The sequence below is a fragment of the Mytilus californianus genome, unplaced genomic scaffold (assembly GCF_021869535.1).
Source record: "Mytilus californianus isolate M0D057914Y unplaced genomic scaffold, xbMytCali1.0.p SCAF_9, whole genome shotgun sequence".
Lineage (NCBI taxonomy): Eukaryota > Metazoa > Mollusca > Bivalvia > Mytilida > Mytilidae > Mytilus > Mytilus californianus.
The window spans coordinates 78,055,163-78,071,645 of record NW_026262745.1 but is presented as its reverse complement, the minus strand read 5'-3'; positions in this window follow the sequence as shown (position 1 = coordinate 78,071,645).

Here is a 16,483-nt window from a genome sequence, read left to right as displayed (position 1 = left end):
CTCTTTTAAAAATAGTTAATTGGCACTGATTTTCGAACTTGTAACACAATGGATAACCTACCAAATTTTACAAACCCTTTTGTTTTGAAATATAGTTAAACTAATTATGCTCAGATTGGACATTTGTAACTGAAAAAAGTATTAAAAAATATAATATAATTTACCATGTTTAAAAAATGCAAGGCATGCACATACATACTTCTTAAATCTTTATTCTTACCATCTGCATCACTTTTGGAATCTTGTTTTTCAAAGTTTTGTTGTTTGGTCTTTGACCTTGTCCCATTTTTTCATTGTCGTCACTTGACAAGTTTGATGTGTATTGCGCATCCCTGCTCATCTGGATTGCACTTTCATATGTATCTGAAAAATATGGTGGTGGATATTGTACAGAAATGAACAGTAAAACAGAAGTAATTGCTTAACTGCAAAACAAGGCTGTTCAAGAATTTTATGTTTGACAAGGGGTGACACTGACTTAATTATTAATTTGATGTTTCAAGGTCAATTAGAAAGATTGTCTTAAAAAATTATTTGAATATTATGAATTTTGTCTATTTGAAAGATGCAGTCCAATTTTATGCTTCACAGATCAAAATGAAAAATTCATAGAACTTAAAGAACTATTGAAAGTACTTATCCATCATGTTCATCCTATTCACTGCTTACTTAGTGTTGTAGAAGTTTTTTCGGAAGACATGAATATTTTATATGTATGTACAATAATTGGCTTATTCCTATGCATAACTTCAGATTTTTTGTGTTGAAGAAAAAATGTCGTTGATTTTTAAATTAACTAAGGCCAAAACAAAATATAGGTGTGTTTCCTGTCAGCTACCCTATTTAGACAAGAGTGCACACGCTGAAATGTCTCGCCTGTTACTAACCATGATTGGTTTTATGTTGATAGTCCTAAAGATAAAGTTTTACTACAAATATCACATAAACTTAAAATTATCAATGATCCATGAAAATGAGGTCAAGGTCATATAAACCAAGGCAGACATACATGTACACTTTACAATCATTCCATGCATCAAATATAGTTGACCTTATTGCTTATAGTATCTAAGAAGCAAACTTAAACAGGAAAACTTAACACTGACCAATGAACCATGAAAATGAGGTCAAGGTCAAATGAAACCTGCCAGTCAGACATGTACACCTTACAATCATTCCATACACCCAATATAGTTGACCTATTGCTTATAGTATTAGAAAAACAGACCAAAACACAAAAACTTAACATTGACCAATGAACCATGAAAATGAGGTCAAGGACAAATGACACCTGCCAGACAGACATGTACACCTTACAATCATTCCATACACCAAATATAGTTGACCTATGTCTTATAGTATTAGAAAAACAGACCAAAACACAAAAACTTAACATTGACCAATGAACCATGAAAATGAGGTCAAGGACAAATGACACCCGCCAGACAGACATGTACACCTTACAATCATTCCATACACCAAATATAGTTGACCTATGGCTTATAGTATTAGAAAAACAGACCAAAACACAAAAACTTAACATTGACCAATGAACCGTGAAAATGAGGTCAAGGTCAGATGAAACCTGCCAGACTGACATGTATCCCTTACAATCATTCCATACACCACATATAGCTGACCTACTGCTTGTAGTATCTGAGAAACGGACCTAATCACGTAACGTAGAAAATTAGGGGTAAGCACGCAAAATTGTAATGGCACTACATGGATAAAACCAGGGGAATTCTGAATATCTGACAAAAAGTCATAAACAAGATCAGCGAACATCCTATAAGCATTTGACCCTTATGTTCTATTTTTACCCATAGTGGGCATACTTGCTGACTGACAGGAATAAAAAACAATAATTTATACTAGGTACCCTGAGGATCATTCAGTCCAAGTTTAGTTAAAATCAAAGGAGATTTTTTTTTAATCACAAAGGACGCCAAGTGATGGCATATGATCACATGACCTTTTTAATTTACCTAGTTGAGTCAAGGATTTGTCTGACTATACAGATCCTTGGTTGAGCTATAACAAACAAAAGCTAATAAAAGTACTAAATGAAGTATTATGTATAAATGGTTGCACTCTGTGAAATTTATGTTATTTCAGGAAAATCATATCACTTTCAGTCAAGGGTCTATAAAAAAGGGGAAAAATTACACTCTATGATATCACCCTATATTTCTTTAGCAGATGCCTAAAGAAAAAGATATCAATCAAAATAGTGCTACTTAAAAAATTACATGTACTTGTAAGAAAATTTTTGTAGTTCTCAGCATAAAAAGAGATTATTTAAAGCTTACTTAATTAACATGCATATACAAGTAAAATCTACATGAAAAAAATATATAAGGATTATTCCTTGACTGACAGAATACAACCATTTTAACATTTGTGTTGAAAATTTTATATACATTGTTTCAACTTAAAATAGTTAACCATTTACATAATTTGCAGCCAGAAAACGTACAACAAAATAATGATGGAACTATGTACTCTAATACAATGCAATTTTAATTATATATAGCTAATAACTTTGCAAAGCAAGCAATGTGTACAATAGTCCATTGCTTGCATATAATTAGAATTTTTGATAAAGACAGTTTTCAAATTTCCAAAAACTTATATATAAATAATAAATGTTTACTTTTACTTGAATACTTTATTTAATAACAGTTAAATCTTTTTTTGTTCACTGTAAATTTGATACAATTACAAACATAATTATTTGTTTTTAGTGTACACGTTTTTCTTAATACTGCAGACCCAAATTTAGCAGAGTAGATCAATCTGCATCTCATTATTTTTTAATATATATATATACAGATATTTTCAGAAATTCTGGTGTACACATGGCCATATTTCTTAAGAACTTTAATCCTAACCCTTACCGAGCTATACCTGACCCTACTGCTAAAGTTTCTCAAGTTAATGAAGGTACTGGATTCTTGTGTTGTGGGCACATAAATATATATATACATATATTAATTCATGTCTGGTTGTGGGAGGTTTGGACTGAAAGTTTGAAATATCAGTATTAAATTTCCAATTTATATTTGATTGATTTGGACTGACTCTTTTCAAGAACTCTAAATTAATTGGGTGAGTTTACTTTTGTCAGTTTTGTGTCAGTTCAAGTTGTGACTTCTTGGAATTCTTTTAATTTTTGATCTGATGCCTTAGGCTTAATTTTAATTTCTGTGAATGACTTGGGGAATATTAAATATCAAATTAAAATATAAAATACCCTCCGCAGCAGAGTTCTTGAAATCTTTTTTTCCCTGATTGTCCTTGAAGAATTAAAATCTGATGGTCCTCACTATTATTTCTATTGCAAAATACAAAAATTGTGTTGGTTCTTGAATAATTTTGTTGGTCAAAGCCTTGGACCACCACTTTTTGAGAACTCTGCCACAGGCGTCATTATCATCTTCACTAGTCTAGTCCAAATAATTATGATGTCTTGAAAGGCTATTTAACATTTTTTGCTGTGACGGGGACGGCTCACAGCAAAAAATTAAAATAGCCTTTCAAGACGTACGTCATAATTATTTGGACTACTTTACTAGGGTTGGGACCACCCCAAGTTAAAAGAACCGAAGGCCATTATTTCCTTATGACAAATTATGTATGGCACAGGAACTGGATCTGTATGAAATTGTTTGTAAATTGTAGAACCCCCTTCCGTCCCCCTGAAAATCTGACGTCAGAAATTTGCAAAAAAGTTTTCGTGGATACGGAAAAAGCACTTCCTTACCAAAAGTGGTTAATTAAAACACACACACGCACATATACATCCGTCTTCCTGCTTACCTTGGTGTGTTATTTGATATGCTGAGGCTGTATAAGATAGTTCTAAGAGCGGGAAATATTGAAAGAAAGCAAAGCTATAAGTTCTAAAATATTTTTTTTCAAAAACTAACAAAATTTTTTATTTTTTTATAAATATATAAACGCTATTTGCTTTTATTTAAACATATCGTTATTAGTTGTTGAAAATAAGTTTAGAATCTATAGTTCGAAACTAAAAACCGCGTAAAATCCGTCTTTACCCACGTGACTATATCATAGTTTAGACATTAAATTTACAAAGTTATATTTTCAAAGTACGTTTATGTTTCCCCTTTGACTTAGCTCGTGTTACAGAAGTTCAACTTAACTTTCCTTTTTATATTGCTCGTTATATTGTCGATATGAAGAAAAACTACTTTTTTAAATGTTAAAACAACGTTCCATCAGAGACATATAATATATGTCTCTGGTTCCATGAATAAACGTTATAATATTACGTTATAACAAGGTCAGTAACTAAACGTTTCTTAGGTCAGTGGCAGATCCAGGGGTGGGGGGTTGGGGAGTTGGGGGTTCCTGGGGTTGGACCCCCCCTTTTTTTTGACGATCAATGCATTTGAATGGGGACATATAGTTGGAACCCCCCCTTTATCCTGGGTTGGGAACCCCCCCTTTTGAAAATGGCTGGATCCGCCCCTGTAGGTTATGTTATAAGAACGTTATGTAAATGTTGAAGCTTGACGTATTGAAAAAACATTACTTTTACATTGTAATGACGTTTAAATCAACGTAGATTTAGGGTTTTAGAAGTAACGTCGACATTTAACCCCATATAAACGTAAGAACAACGTATTTTAAAGAACGTTATGAGAATAACATTTTGATTATGCTTGTAAAATTAATAAATAAAAATAATCATAATATTTAATAATTTAAAGGGTTAATATGTTAGTCATATTTATTCATAAGATTGGGTTGAAATTATATTTTAAAGTACATTTTCCATCGCCTCCTTATTGGCTCAGTTTTTAAGAAATTTCACATGTTGAATTGTTGGTATGACGAAGAACGACTTTTTTAATGTTAAAACAACGTTCAATTAACGTTACAATATTACGTTATAACAAGGTCAATAATTGAACGTTTCTCATGTTATGTTATAAGAACGTTATGTAAATGTTGAAGATTGACGTATTCAAAAACGTTGTTTAAACATTGTAATGACGTTTAGATTAACGTTGTATTAGGGCTTTAGAAGTAATGTCGACATTTAACCTAATATTTACGTAAGAACAACGCATTCACAAACGTTATGGGAATAACGTTTGCATTATGCTAGTAAAATAAATAAATAACTAAATATAATCAAAATAATTTAAAGGGTTAATATGTTGATAATGTTTGAAAAACATAGATTTAACATTATATTTTAAAGTACATTTACCCTGCCTCCTAGGCTCAGTTTTTAAGACATTTCACATGTTGAATTGTTGGTATGAGGAAGAACGACTTTTTTTAATGTTAAAACAACGTTCAATAAACGTTACAATATTACGTTAGAACAAGGTCAGTAATTGAACGTTTCTCATGTTATGTTATTAGAACGTTATGTAAATGTTGAAGATTGACGTATTCAAAAACGTTGTTCAAACATTGTAATGACGTTTAAATTAACGTAGGTTTAGGGTTTTAAAAATAACGTCGACAATTAACGTCATATTTACGTAAGAACAACGTATTTAAAGAACGTTAAGAGAAAAGCATTTGCATTATGCTTGTAAAAAAATGACAAATCAATATAATCAAAATGATAAAAAGGGTTGATATATTGATCATGTTTAACTAACATAGATTTAACATTATATTTTATTGTACATTTACCCTGCCTTCTAGGCTCAGTTTTTAAGAAATTTCACATGTTGAATTGTTGGTATGATGAAGAACGACTTTTTTAATGTTAAAACAACGTTCAATTAACGTTACAATATTACGTTATAACAAGGTCAGTAATTGAACGTTTCTCAAGTTATGTTATAAGAACGTTATGTAAATGTTACAAATTAATGTACTCGAAAAATGTTATTCAGACGTTTTACTGTGGTAATAATTTTACGTACTATTTTGGTTTTTTTAAATAACGTTGATATTTTAACATTACTTGAACGTGAGTACAACATTACAAATTAGACGTTAGGATTATAATGTTAATTTAACGTTATATAAACAAAACAAAATAACGTTACCAATTGGTTTCTAGGTAACGTTTAGTTAGAACGTTTTAATAATGTTAATTTAACGTTATATCTTAACATAACGTAAATCTGACGTAAACATAACGTTATACAAACGTTACGTGTTTGCTGGGATAGGCATTATTTTTAAGTTGAAAGTGCTCGAAAACTTACATTTGGAAAAAAAAAGATACATTTTTGGAATTGTTTTGTGCTAAGGATTATGCAGAACACTTCAAAAATTTATTACTAGAAAGAGCTTTAGATTATTTTTTTTTTTATCAGTATGGAGCAAAGATTGATACGTTTTTTTTTCAAAGATTTCAGCGTTTCTGTGTGTGTTACATTTTAATGTTGTGTTTTTGTTGTGTCGTTGTTCTCCTCTTATATTTGATGCGTTTCCCTCAGTTTTAGTTTGTATGTAACCCGGATTTGTTTTTATCTCTATCGATTTATGAGTTTCGAACAGCGGTATACTACTGTTGCCTTTATTTATCAATTAACAAATGTAACAGATATTTTTCTTAAACATGTACGATTTTGGTTTAGAAATAACTTTTGATTAGTATGGTGACCAGCGTAAACATCTATTGATTGTGTGGCTTTTTATCATACAAAGGCACTTTTCTATTGTTCTTGCGTCATCTGTATGGTATTATTTATTTATTGGTTTTAGATATTTATATATCTGTGCACCAGTGAACCATATATGTATTAGTATAAGAGTGAAAAGACAACATTGTTTAGTAATCAATCCTTGTAGGAAAGTTGTAGTGAAAATAGATAAACATTATGTTAATAACACAATTCACAGCTGAAGACTCCTTTATGCACTGAAATGCAATACGATTTACGTTTTATTTGTATTTACACAACTATGTATGGGTTTTGTAAAAAATGATATGTAGTGGCTGGACTCATGTTGGGCGTAGTGTGCCTACGATCTCTTTGAGTTCTTTTTTAATGTTTTGTCACATGCAGAGGACAAATTAAACTATACAAACTCTAAGTTAACAACGGTTGATGTAGGAATAAATAAACAAGGTTTATTCGTGTAAATTAACTAAAGGATTATGTCAAAGAATTATGTTGAGTATCAAGAGAAGAGTTATGTTTTGATTTTAAAGTCAATATCTATAGATTAATTATATTTTTAACTAAACAGTAAATATCTACAGGAATTGGTGCAGTGTTTGTAAAAGCAGAATTTTATGTCATCAGATCGGATGGAAGTTATATGGTTGTCCCTTAGTCAATGGTATAAACATAGGCCGTTGATATTTACTATTTTCCTAAAACCAACCAGAGCTAGACCAGAAACACAAGGAGATATATCACCTGAGAGAACATAATTTATTCATTAGTTGTTAATTGGTTTGAACTAGCTTTCAGTAACTGCGAGTAGTCTTACATCGGCACTTTGTGCTTTTAATCTGTATGCTAGTTGTTTTTAGCTGAATGTCAATCTGATGAGTCAAGCAATTTCAAACTGAGTTTAACAGTCGGTCTTATGTTGTGCTTTTTGACAGGTGAGCTATTCACGCTCTTTCGGCGGTATTATTGTGCCTTTGGTACCTTTCGCTTCGTTGTTTTTTTGCTTTGCGTTAAATGATTAAACATTAACTTCGAGTTCGACCAAACCTAAGTGAGATTTATCTACCGTATACTCTAATGTTTGAATTCCTGTAAATGGACTCTTACATTGTACTTAATCGCACTAATTCGAAGTTTGCCCGATAAACATCAAAGTCTTCTCATCTTATAAATACTAATATCAGGATGACAGAAAGGTATTAGAAAAAACGTTTTATTTAGACTAGATGTTTTTATTTTCTTGAGCAGTACTACGGGTACCACACGTGGAGCAGGAATTGCTTACACTTCCGTAGCACCAGAGTTCTCCAGAATTTTGGTATTTTTGTGTTGCTGAAGACTTTAGGTTTTCTATGTAATGTTATTGGTAATGGTTTTTTTTCTTTCGTGGTTTTAATTTTTGGCCATTTTGTGGACTTATGATTTTCAATGCCTGGTTCATGTGGTTGTTATCTTCTATCTCTTTTTTATTTAAATACAACTAAACACGTTAATATAGTAAGATTATTTATACATATAATGATAATACGTCACACTGCCTGGTAGCAATGTTTTGTATCACCAATTTATCTTTTGACAGGAAAGGATACTCAAATTCAAGGCAAGATCTATTGCTGCTGAATATATAGGAATCTTAGGGAACTGAAGAGCTTATTTTCTTTTAAGGTCTGCTTTATATGACTTGTTTTATGTTTGATTTATTATATTTGTTGTAGATGTTGAACAGTTCAAATTAAAACCGATTGTGCGAGAATGTTACCTCACTTCACATGTATTTTTTTTATTTTCATGTTCTACATATGCAGTATTTCATACAGAAGGGAAAATTCCCCAGTGCATATGAATTAATTTAAGGCTCATTCGAAATTAACCATTCGACATTTCCTTATCATATAATTGAGTTAATTTATGACTATACACTACTACAGTTCATCAAGAGTTTGTTGGGAAATCACCCATTTCTTGTACTGTATCATCTTCATCAGAATGTTTTCTTCCAAGTCAATGTTTCCTTTTGTGTAATCTTCTGATGGGATATTTCCTCTCTTTTTTCTCCTTTATTATCTGTATGTCGAGATATTTCCTAATTTTGTGCGTCAATTGTATATGCAATCATTGTGTAGTGGGGATATTTTCCCAGTCTACTGATTTCTTTTTGGTTGTCATATTTATAGGGATATTTCCCCAGTCTACTGATGTCTTTTTAGTTGTCACCTTTGTGGGGATATTTTCCAAATAATTTTTATCGAATGTCATAACAAGAATTTCAAGACTTTGCAACTGGAGTAAACCCGGAGTTTATTAGTGGGGATTTCCCCCCAATTTTTCTGTAGTGTGCTTTGATGCCGAATAAATAATTGTTTCCCTAAATCTATTGGTCACACAAATGGGAAACATCGAATAAAGATAATAGAATAGAAATTCTCTTTTTCAATTTTTTTAAATTGTTTTTATACACATAAACAAAGGAGGAAGATTGAAACTCAAAGTTGTATTTATTTTTTTCGTATATTTTTCATTGGAAACAAAATATATTTTGTAATCTACACTTTTGAAACTATTTTCATTCAAGAAATTTAGAATAAAAAAAAGTAATAACAAAAATACCGGACTCCATGGTGAATTCAAAAAGGGGGAAGTCCCTAAAACCTGATAAAATCAAAAATTAGACTATATCAAACCAACGGAACCAATTGAAAACATCTGTCTTATTATTGACTGGATACAGGCATTTTCTGAAGAAAATGTCGGGTTAAACCTGGTTTTATAGCTAGCGTAACCTTCCACGTGTATTACAGTTGTTTCTAGTTCCGTTATATTGACAAAATTGGGTGAGCAACCCAAAACATGTTTGGATTTTTATGTATATATTTATGAAAACTTTACTGAATTTACCTTTTAATGTCTTTTATCTGCAGTTTTTATGAGGGGAAGAAAAGCCTACCTAAATGTAAAATAGTTTAACCAATATTCATTTCGTTTATGTAATAAGTTTATAATTTCATTTAAAAGTATTCACTTGACTATGTGATTCAAATTATGAGATAGAAAGAGATCAGAAAATCCCGAGAAGTGCTACTTCAGAAAATTGTGTTAAAATGAATTTGTTTCTTTTACATACTTCTTTTATTTTTTTATACATCTTCACTTTTACAATTTTGTTTTCTTCTTCATTACTTATACATTTTATGTTTCTTTGCAGTATAAATATTTTCATGCACTTTTTAAAGGGAGAGAATTCTGTAACTATAGTTTTTAAAATAATCTGTTGCTGTCACACAATCTTCTAATCTGCTTCCAAAAAAAATATTATTGTACATTTTTTTTATAGATTTTAACTAACAATTTTGTAAGATATTATATATTATAAGGTATTTCATCTTTTCGTGGAAAGACTTTTTGCTTTTGTTCTGATTGGTTTTTTTTTTCTTCTGCCGTCTGGGATGTTTTTTTTGTTTCATGACATATTGAAAGGATTTTTGGCCAATGATGTAGTAAAGTGATCGGGGTTTTCCCATTCACCCTGTGTAACCGAACACTTATTCTTACAGGAGTTATTTCCCCGCTTCCCCTTTTTCTTGTTATCTTTATTTCTCTGAAAGCGTAAAAGATATCAGCATGCTGTTTTCTCCAAATTGTTCGTCTACTCTTAAGAATAATTTGGTTAAGTTTAACCGAAGTGATCCAATGACATCTTACGGAGTTATTTCCCTTTAAAAATTTGATATAGGTGATATGTTGAATAAATTCATACACCATAAATCATAGAGTCCTAAAAACTTTTGAAATGAAATCCTTGGTCCATTTGGTGGAAATTGAGGTCAAGGTCAAAGGTCAAGGTCATGTCCTTAATTTTGAACTTTGCTTGTTATCTATATTCCAAAGAAACCGTAACAGTTAATGATTCGATGCGTTGCCAAATAAATGTTAACGACATGGCGCAACTTCAACCCGTTTAAGTCGAAGTGTTTCGGTAACGCTTTGTAGGAGTTTTCTCCCTTTATGTATTTGAAAATAGTATTATTCCTCAACTATACAAGTGAATGACCTGGGATCTTTCGATTTGAGATCACTGACCTATGACCTTGAATTGAGGTCAAGGTCAAAGGTCAATTTGACGTTCTAGATTTTGACCTTTGCTAAATATTCATACTGGTTCATTATAAAACCATTAGGTCTTTTGCATTTGGTTTGTAGAAATTTGCCCTTTTAAAAGGTTAACCGATAGTGACATTCTTTTAACCGAAAGTAGCCTATTTCATACTAATTCAATGAAAAAGTACCTAGAAATCTTATATTTCTAAAATCAGTTTGAAGTAACAAATTATATGAACCAGAAGTGACATCTTTTAACTTCGTTTTTTAAATTTCATTCTTTATTATCGAAGTTGAGGTGGAAAGACTTTCAATTGTTCTCTGAACAATTGGTTTTTAATTATAATACAAATTATACTCATTCACATGTTATGATGTGTTTACCATTTATTCATTTTTGTATATACCTGTAAATTCACAAAAAAATGAATATGCATAATATTGTTATGTTGAAACTTCTCATTTGATAGAATAGGGATCTCAGCAATTTCTGAAGAATGTGAACCAGATCTAGACATTTCTTATGGTTCTATAAATGTTACAAAAAGCATGTTTTTGATTTCTTCTGCATAGAGCCCCTTTTCCTTTGATATGTTTATATCAAACTTCTAAGAGAGAATATAATGTCCTTTAGGATTGCAATTTCTTGTAGATGAACTAGTCAGGCATATTTTTGTAATACTTAGAATGAAAATATGTTTTACTTGTGAAATTTAAAAGTGTGAGTATTAATGTGATAAAGTTCTGTGATATATCAATCAAGATTAAAATAGTTTATTTTGCTAAGAGAATAAAATGGATGTTTGAAGGGCTTTGTAGAAAGAAGGAAATTTTTTTTGAAATAAAAAGCTCTCCTCATGTCTAGTGATAAAAGTAAGGTTCTAAAAAAATCAATTTGTTTGTGGATTGTAATTCTTTAAAAGTCCTTTATTTGTATAAAAAAAGTAATGTGTTTTTATATATTCCTGAAGGCCGTACCTTGACCTATAATGGTTTACTTTTATAAATTGTTACTTGGATGGAGAGTTGTCTAATTGACACTCATACCACATCTTCCTATATCTATTTGTTCTTTTTGAAAAAAAAAAAAATTATTTGTATGGCATTTGAAATGTTTCCTTTTTTCATGCATGTTACAAAGTGTATTTATTTATAGTAATGGTCAGTATGGTGAGAAAGTGTATAAAACAAGCCAGATAAACTTTGTTTTAGCAAATCTTTAAAACTTATTTGCACTGTTTATTTATTGATGTTGTTATAAAAGTATTAAATGAAATTTAGCGGATGCTCAGGTGTGTTGGCATCCAGGGTAAGTTGTTATAATTTAACAAGAATGAAGACACTGAAAGGAAAAATAACATAAAAGCATATTATGTTGTTTTTTTTTGTTTTTTTTTTTATGTTGTTGAGTTGCTGTCCCATAGCAGGGTACCCCCATATCACCATTATTCTTATTAAACCAAAACGTATTCTTATTAAACCAAACTTTTAAACCAAAACTTATTCTTATTAAACCAAAACTTATATGACCCAATAGTTAAATTCAAATAAAATTTTAGTACAAGCTCGGAAAAGTAACAAAATATATTAAATTTTTTTATAATGTTTTATTGTGCCATGTTATGTTAATCACTTAAAACTGTTAGTTGATTGTGTGGAAGCATGAACATGATTTATATTTAATAAAAATCTAATATTTTTTAGTTGATAGTTTATAATGATTTTACAGCATAGTTCTCTTTGTCTAAATAGTCTATTATGATCACTAGTTACTATAATTAGTCAGCACGGCTAAATGCATTCATTGTGTTTGTTTTAATTGAAATGTAGCTAAGACATTATGATCTTATCACAAACATGTTTACCAAGATTTTTAAGGATGAGGTTTGTGATAAGCTAATGACCTTTAATTGTCCAGCCTGTTGTTGCCACCTTGACCTCATTATTATGCCTCAATGGTCTGATTTTCAGTAATCTGAGAGTAACTGTACATAAAGGGCAGCAATTATGAGTGGTATGTAGATAATGAATAGTTTATGGGTTTTGACACATGGCCAACGTAGATACAAGTATCTGGTCTTATGGAGGGATAAATCCTACTTTCTAAAAAATCACTCTGATTCTAACAAAAAATTCTCTGAAACTGACATTATCAAGATGCTTGATTTCTTGATTGATAACAAGGTTTGTTACGTTTTGAGGACGTGTTTTTCAAAAAACAATCGGCGTCGGCATTCCCATGGGAACCAACTGTGCCCCTCTTCTTGCCGACTTGTTCCTTTATTCATATCAGGCTGACTTCATACAGGAACTTCTTCGGAAGAAAGAAAAGAAGTTAGCAGTATCCTTTGACTTTACTTTCCGATACAAAGATGATGTTCTCTCACTAAATAACTCAAAATTTGGTGACTATGTTGAACGCATCTATCCCATCGAACTTACGATAAAGGATACAACAGATACAGTTAAGTCTGCCTCATATCTTGACTTACATCTACAAATTGACAATGAGGGTCGGTTGAAAACAAAACTTTATGACAAAAAAGATGATTTCAGCTTCCCAATTGTGAACTTTCCATTTTTATGTAGCAACATTCCAGCAGCGCATGCATACGGAGTAGATATCTCCCAGTTGATACGATACTCCAGGGCTTGTATTTCCTGTCATGATTTCCTTGATAGAGGGTTGTTGCTTACAAGGAAGCTATGGAAACCACGAGTTCCAAGTGGTGAAGTTGAAATCATCGTAAATTTTACGGACGCCATCACGAGTTGGTTGACAGTTACGGAATATCCGTTTCACAGATGATAGCGGATATGTTCCTAATATCGTAACTACAATCCCGTCCCCTTTTCCCGAATGTGACCAACCGAATTAGACTTATTACCGGGTTTGTACTAACATGAGCAACACGACGGATGCCACATGTGGAACAGGATCTGCTTACCATTCCGGAGCACCTGAGATCACCCCCAGTTTTTTGGTGGGGTTCGTGCTGCTCATTCTTTAGTTTTCTATGTTGTGTTTTGTGAACCATTGTTTGTCTGTTGGTCTTTTTATTTTTTAGCCATGGCGTTGTCAGTTTATTTTCGACTTATGAGTTTGGATGTCCCTTTGGTATCTTTAGCCCCTCTTTTTCATTAAGGATGTAGTCCTATCAGGTTAAATAATTTTTATCAGATGTTTTGACTCCTTGGGTTTTCCTACAATACAGGGTAAAATATTTTGCCCCATATCACCCACTTTTCTTTTCAAGGAAGTCTTCAATAACTCATGAAAGGTCATTATCAAAATTTAAGCATATTCTAGATTTCTTTTCTTACGATTTGAAACCTAAATAATGCAAATATTAAATATAAGGTAAAAGTCTGAGTCTGCCTTTTCCTGCCATTTTATTTTTAGATCAAATATCTCGAAAAGGAGTTCCATAACCAATCAAATGTTTAGCTTATTTTGTTCCGTAACTAATACCCTTCTGATTTATAGTATCAATTTTAAATTCTATATTTTTTTTAATTTTACCTGACTACATCCTTAAGCATGTTAAGGCGTTTGTCAAAATGAAGTTGTTTTGTGGTGGCATATCTTTAAGCAATAACCAATCAATCAACCAATCAACCAATCAATCAATCAATCAATCAATCAATCAACTAATCATAATAATTAAGGCCATGAACTCATTTTCATGACCAATTAATATTACTTATAACCTGAATATTTGACAGTATTTCAATTCCTGATAATTTGTGAGGTTTATGTTTTGTATGTTTATTGTCTTTGAACATAACATGTAGGTCATTGAGGATTCCTTGAAAATATTTTGTATCTTAAATTTTAATTGAATCGTGTCAATCAGAGGGGCCAAATAGTCTGTGATTTGTTGATCGTTATTGACATTACAGAATTACACTCAAACTTGGGCCATCGTGTGGTGAGGCTAAAGCTTTTTCTGCATCTATTTTTTGTTGTTGTTATTTTGTGCTTCATTACGATCTATTGAGTTAGGCTGTTTGTAACTGATTTTCATCGACCGCAAAATTTTTGCGTTCCTATGATGTTATGATGTTGCCAACGTTGTCGTAGTCGTCCGAAGACATTTGGTTTCCAGACAATAACTCGAGAATAATGAAGTTGTACCATAAGGTTCCATACCACAAAAGGAAGTTTTGGATTGATTTTGGGGGCTATTGTCCTAACCGTTTAAGAATTAGGGGCCAAAAACAAGTATTTTTATTGTTTCAGGACAATACATGTGTATAAGCATATGGATCTATTTGAAATTGTACAACATGGTTCCATACCTCAAAAGGAACGTTGGGAACGATCTTGGGGGTTATGACTAAAACCGCTTAGGAATTGGGGGCTAAAAAGGGGCCAAAAACTAGGATTTTCTAGTTTCTGGACAATAACGTGAGAATAAGTCTATGGATCTCTATGAATTTGTACCATATGTTCTAGAATATTGGGATTGATTTTTGGGGTTATGGCCCTAACTGTTTAGGCAAAAGTGACCTAAAACAATAAAAGTGGCCCAAAACAATACTTTTCTAATTCTTTGTATAAATTGCTTATTTCAATGTGGTTTAATCAAAATCTTGAATTCTTGGGATTCTTTAATATGCTGAATCTAACTGTGTATTTACATTTTGGATTATGGGCCCTGTTTTTGAATCTCCCACTTTGTATGACAGTTGTTTATAGTTCCATTATATTGACAAAATTGGGTGAGCAACCTAAACAGACATAATCAGTTAATATGACAATAATTGGGATCCAACAGCCAAAAATGTTTAAACATACATCACAGACATACAACACAGAGAGCAACGCAATTTGCTGGTTAATGAGTATGATAGACAAAACACTTATTTTGCTTAAATAGTCTTCATTGATACCTGACATTCGCACCGCCAGCCGAAATTGAGTTTTCCTTTGCAAACGATCTAATTCCTTGCCAGAATAACTGCTGTTTCATTATATGCAACATGTATATAATATTTTAAAAGCATCCAGGTTACTATTTCCAAGGTACGATAAAATTACTTTTCGAAAACAATTTTAACTTTCGATATTTCTTATGACAGTTATTTAAGATTTGTTAATTTATAATTAGTATTTTATTTCTTCAATGATACATCAATTAGTCGATTACATCATTTTGAATAGTCATTATTTACATCTTGTGTGGAACAGCATTTTACTCAATGTCAATGAGATTAAAGCTTATTTATATCTTATTAATAGGGTTATTACCTTATATTTGATAATAATTCGAAATGCTATTACTTTTTTGCAAACATCTAACTTTCCGTGCTAAAGACAGTAGTCTATCAAGGTTTTGGCTTTTCGATTTTGTACTTTTGTTTATCATCTTTTTAACAAAGAAAAAGTATGTTACTCGTACAAATAACATTTATTGGAATAAATAGTTTGTTATTAATTAATGCATCTCCATATAGTCATGAATGAAACATTCTGATTTATTCCTGAATGTGTTAATAAAACTAGAAATATTGAATTTGAATTGAACGTATGTGTTCTATCTTTTATTCAAATTATTTTCAATAACTTAGTCAATCCTTTCAAAACCTATGCATTTGAATAATTGATAAATATAGCGACAGTCCTTTGAGTATAAAAGTAACTAAAGCAGCTTTATGATTTGATCATAATAAAGATAAGGTTTTCAGATATGCATCTGAAAATAAGTTACATCGGGTTTGATCTAGTTCAGTAATTGGAAATCCCAGAAAATATCCAG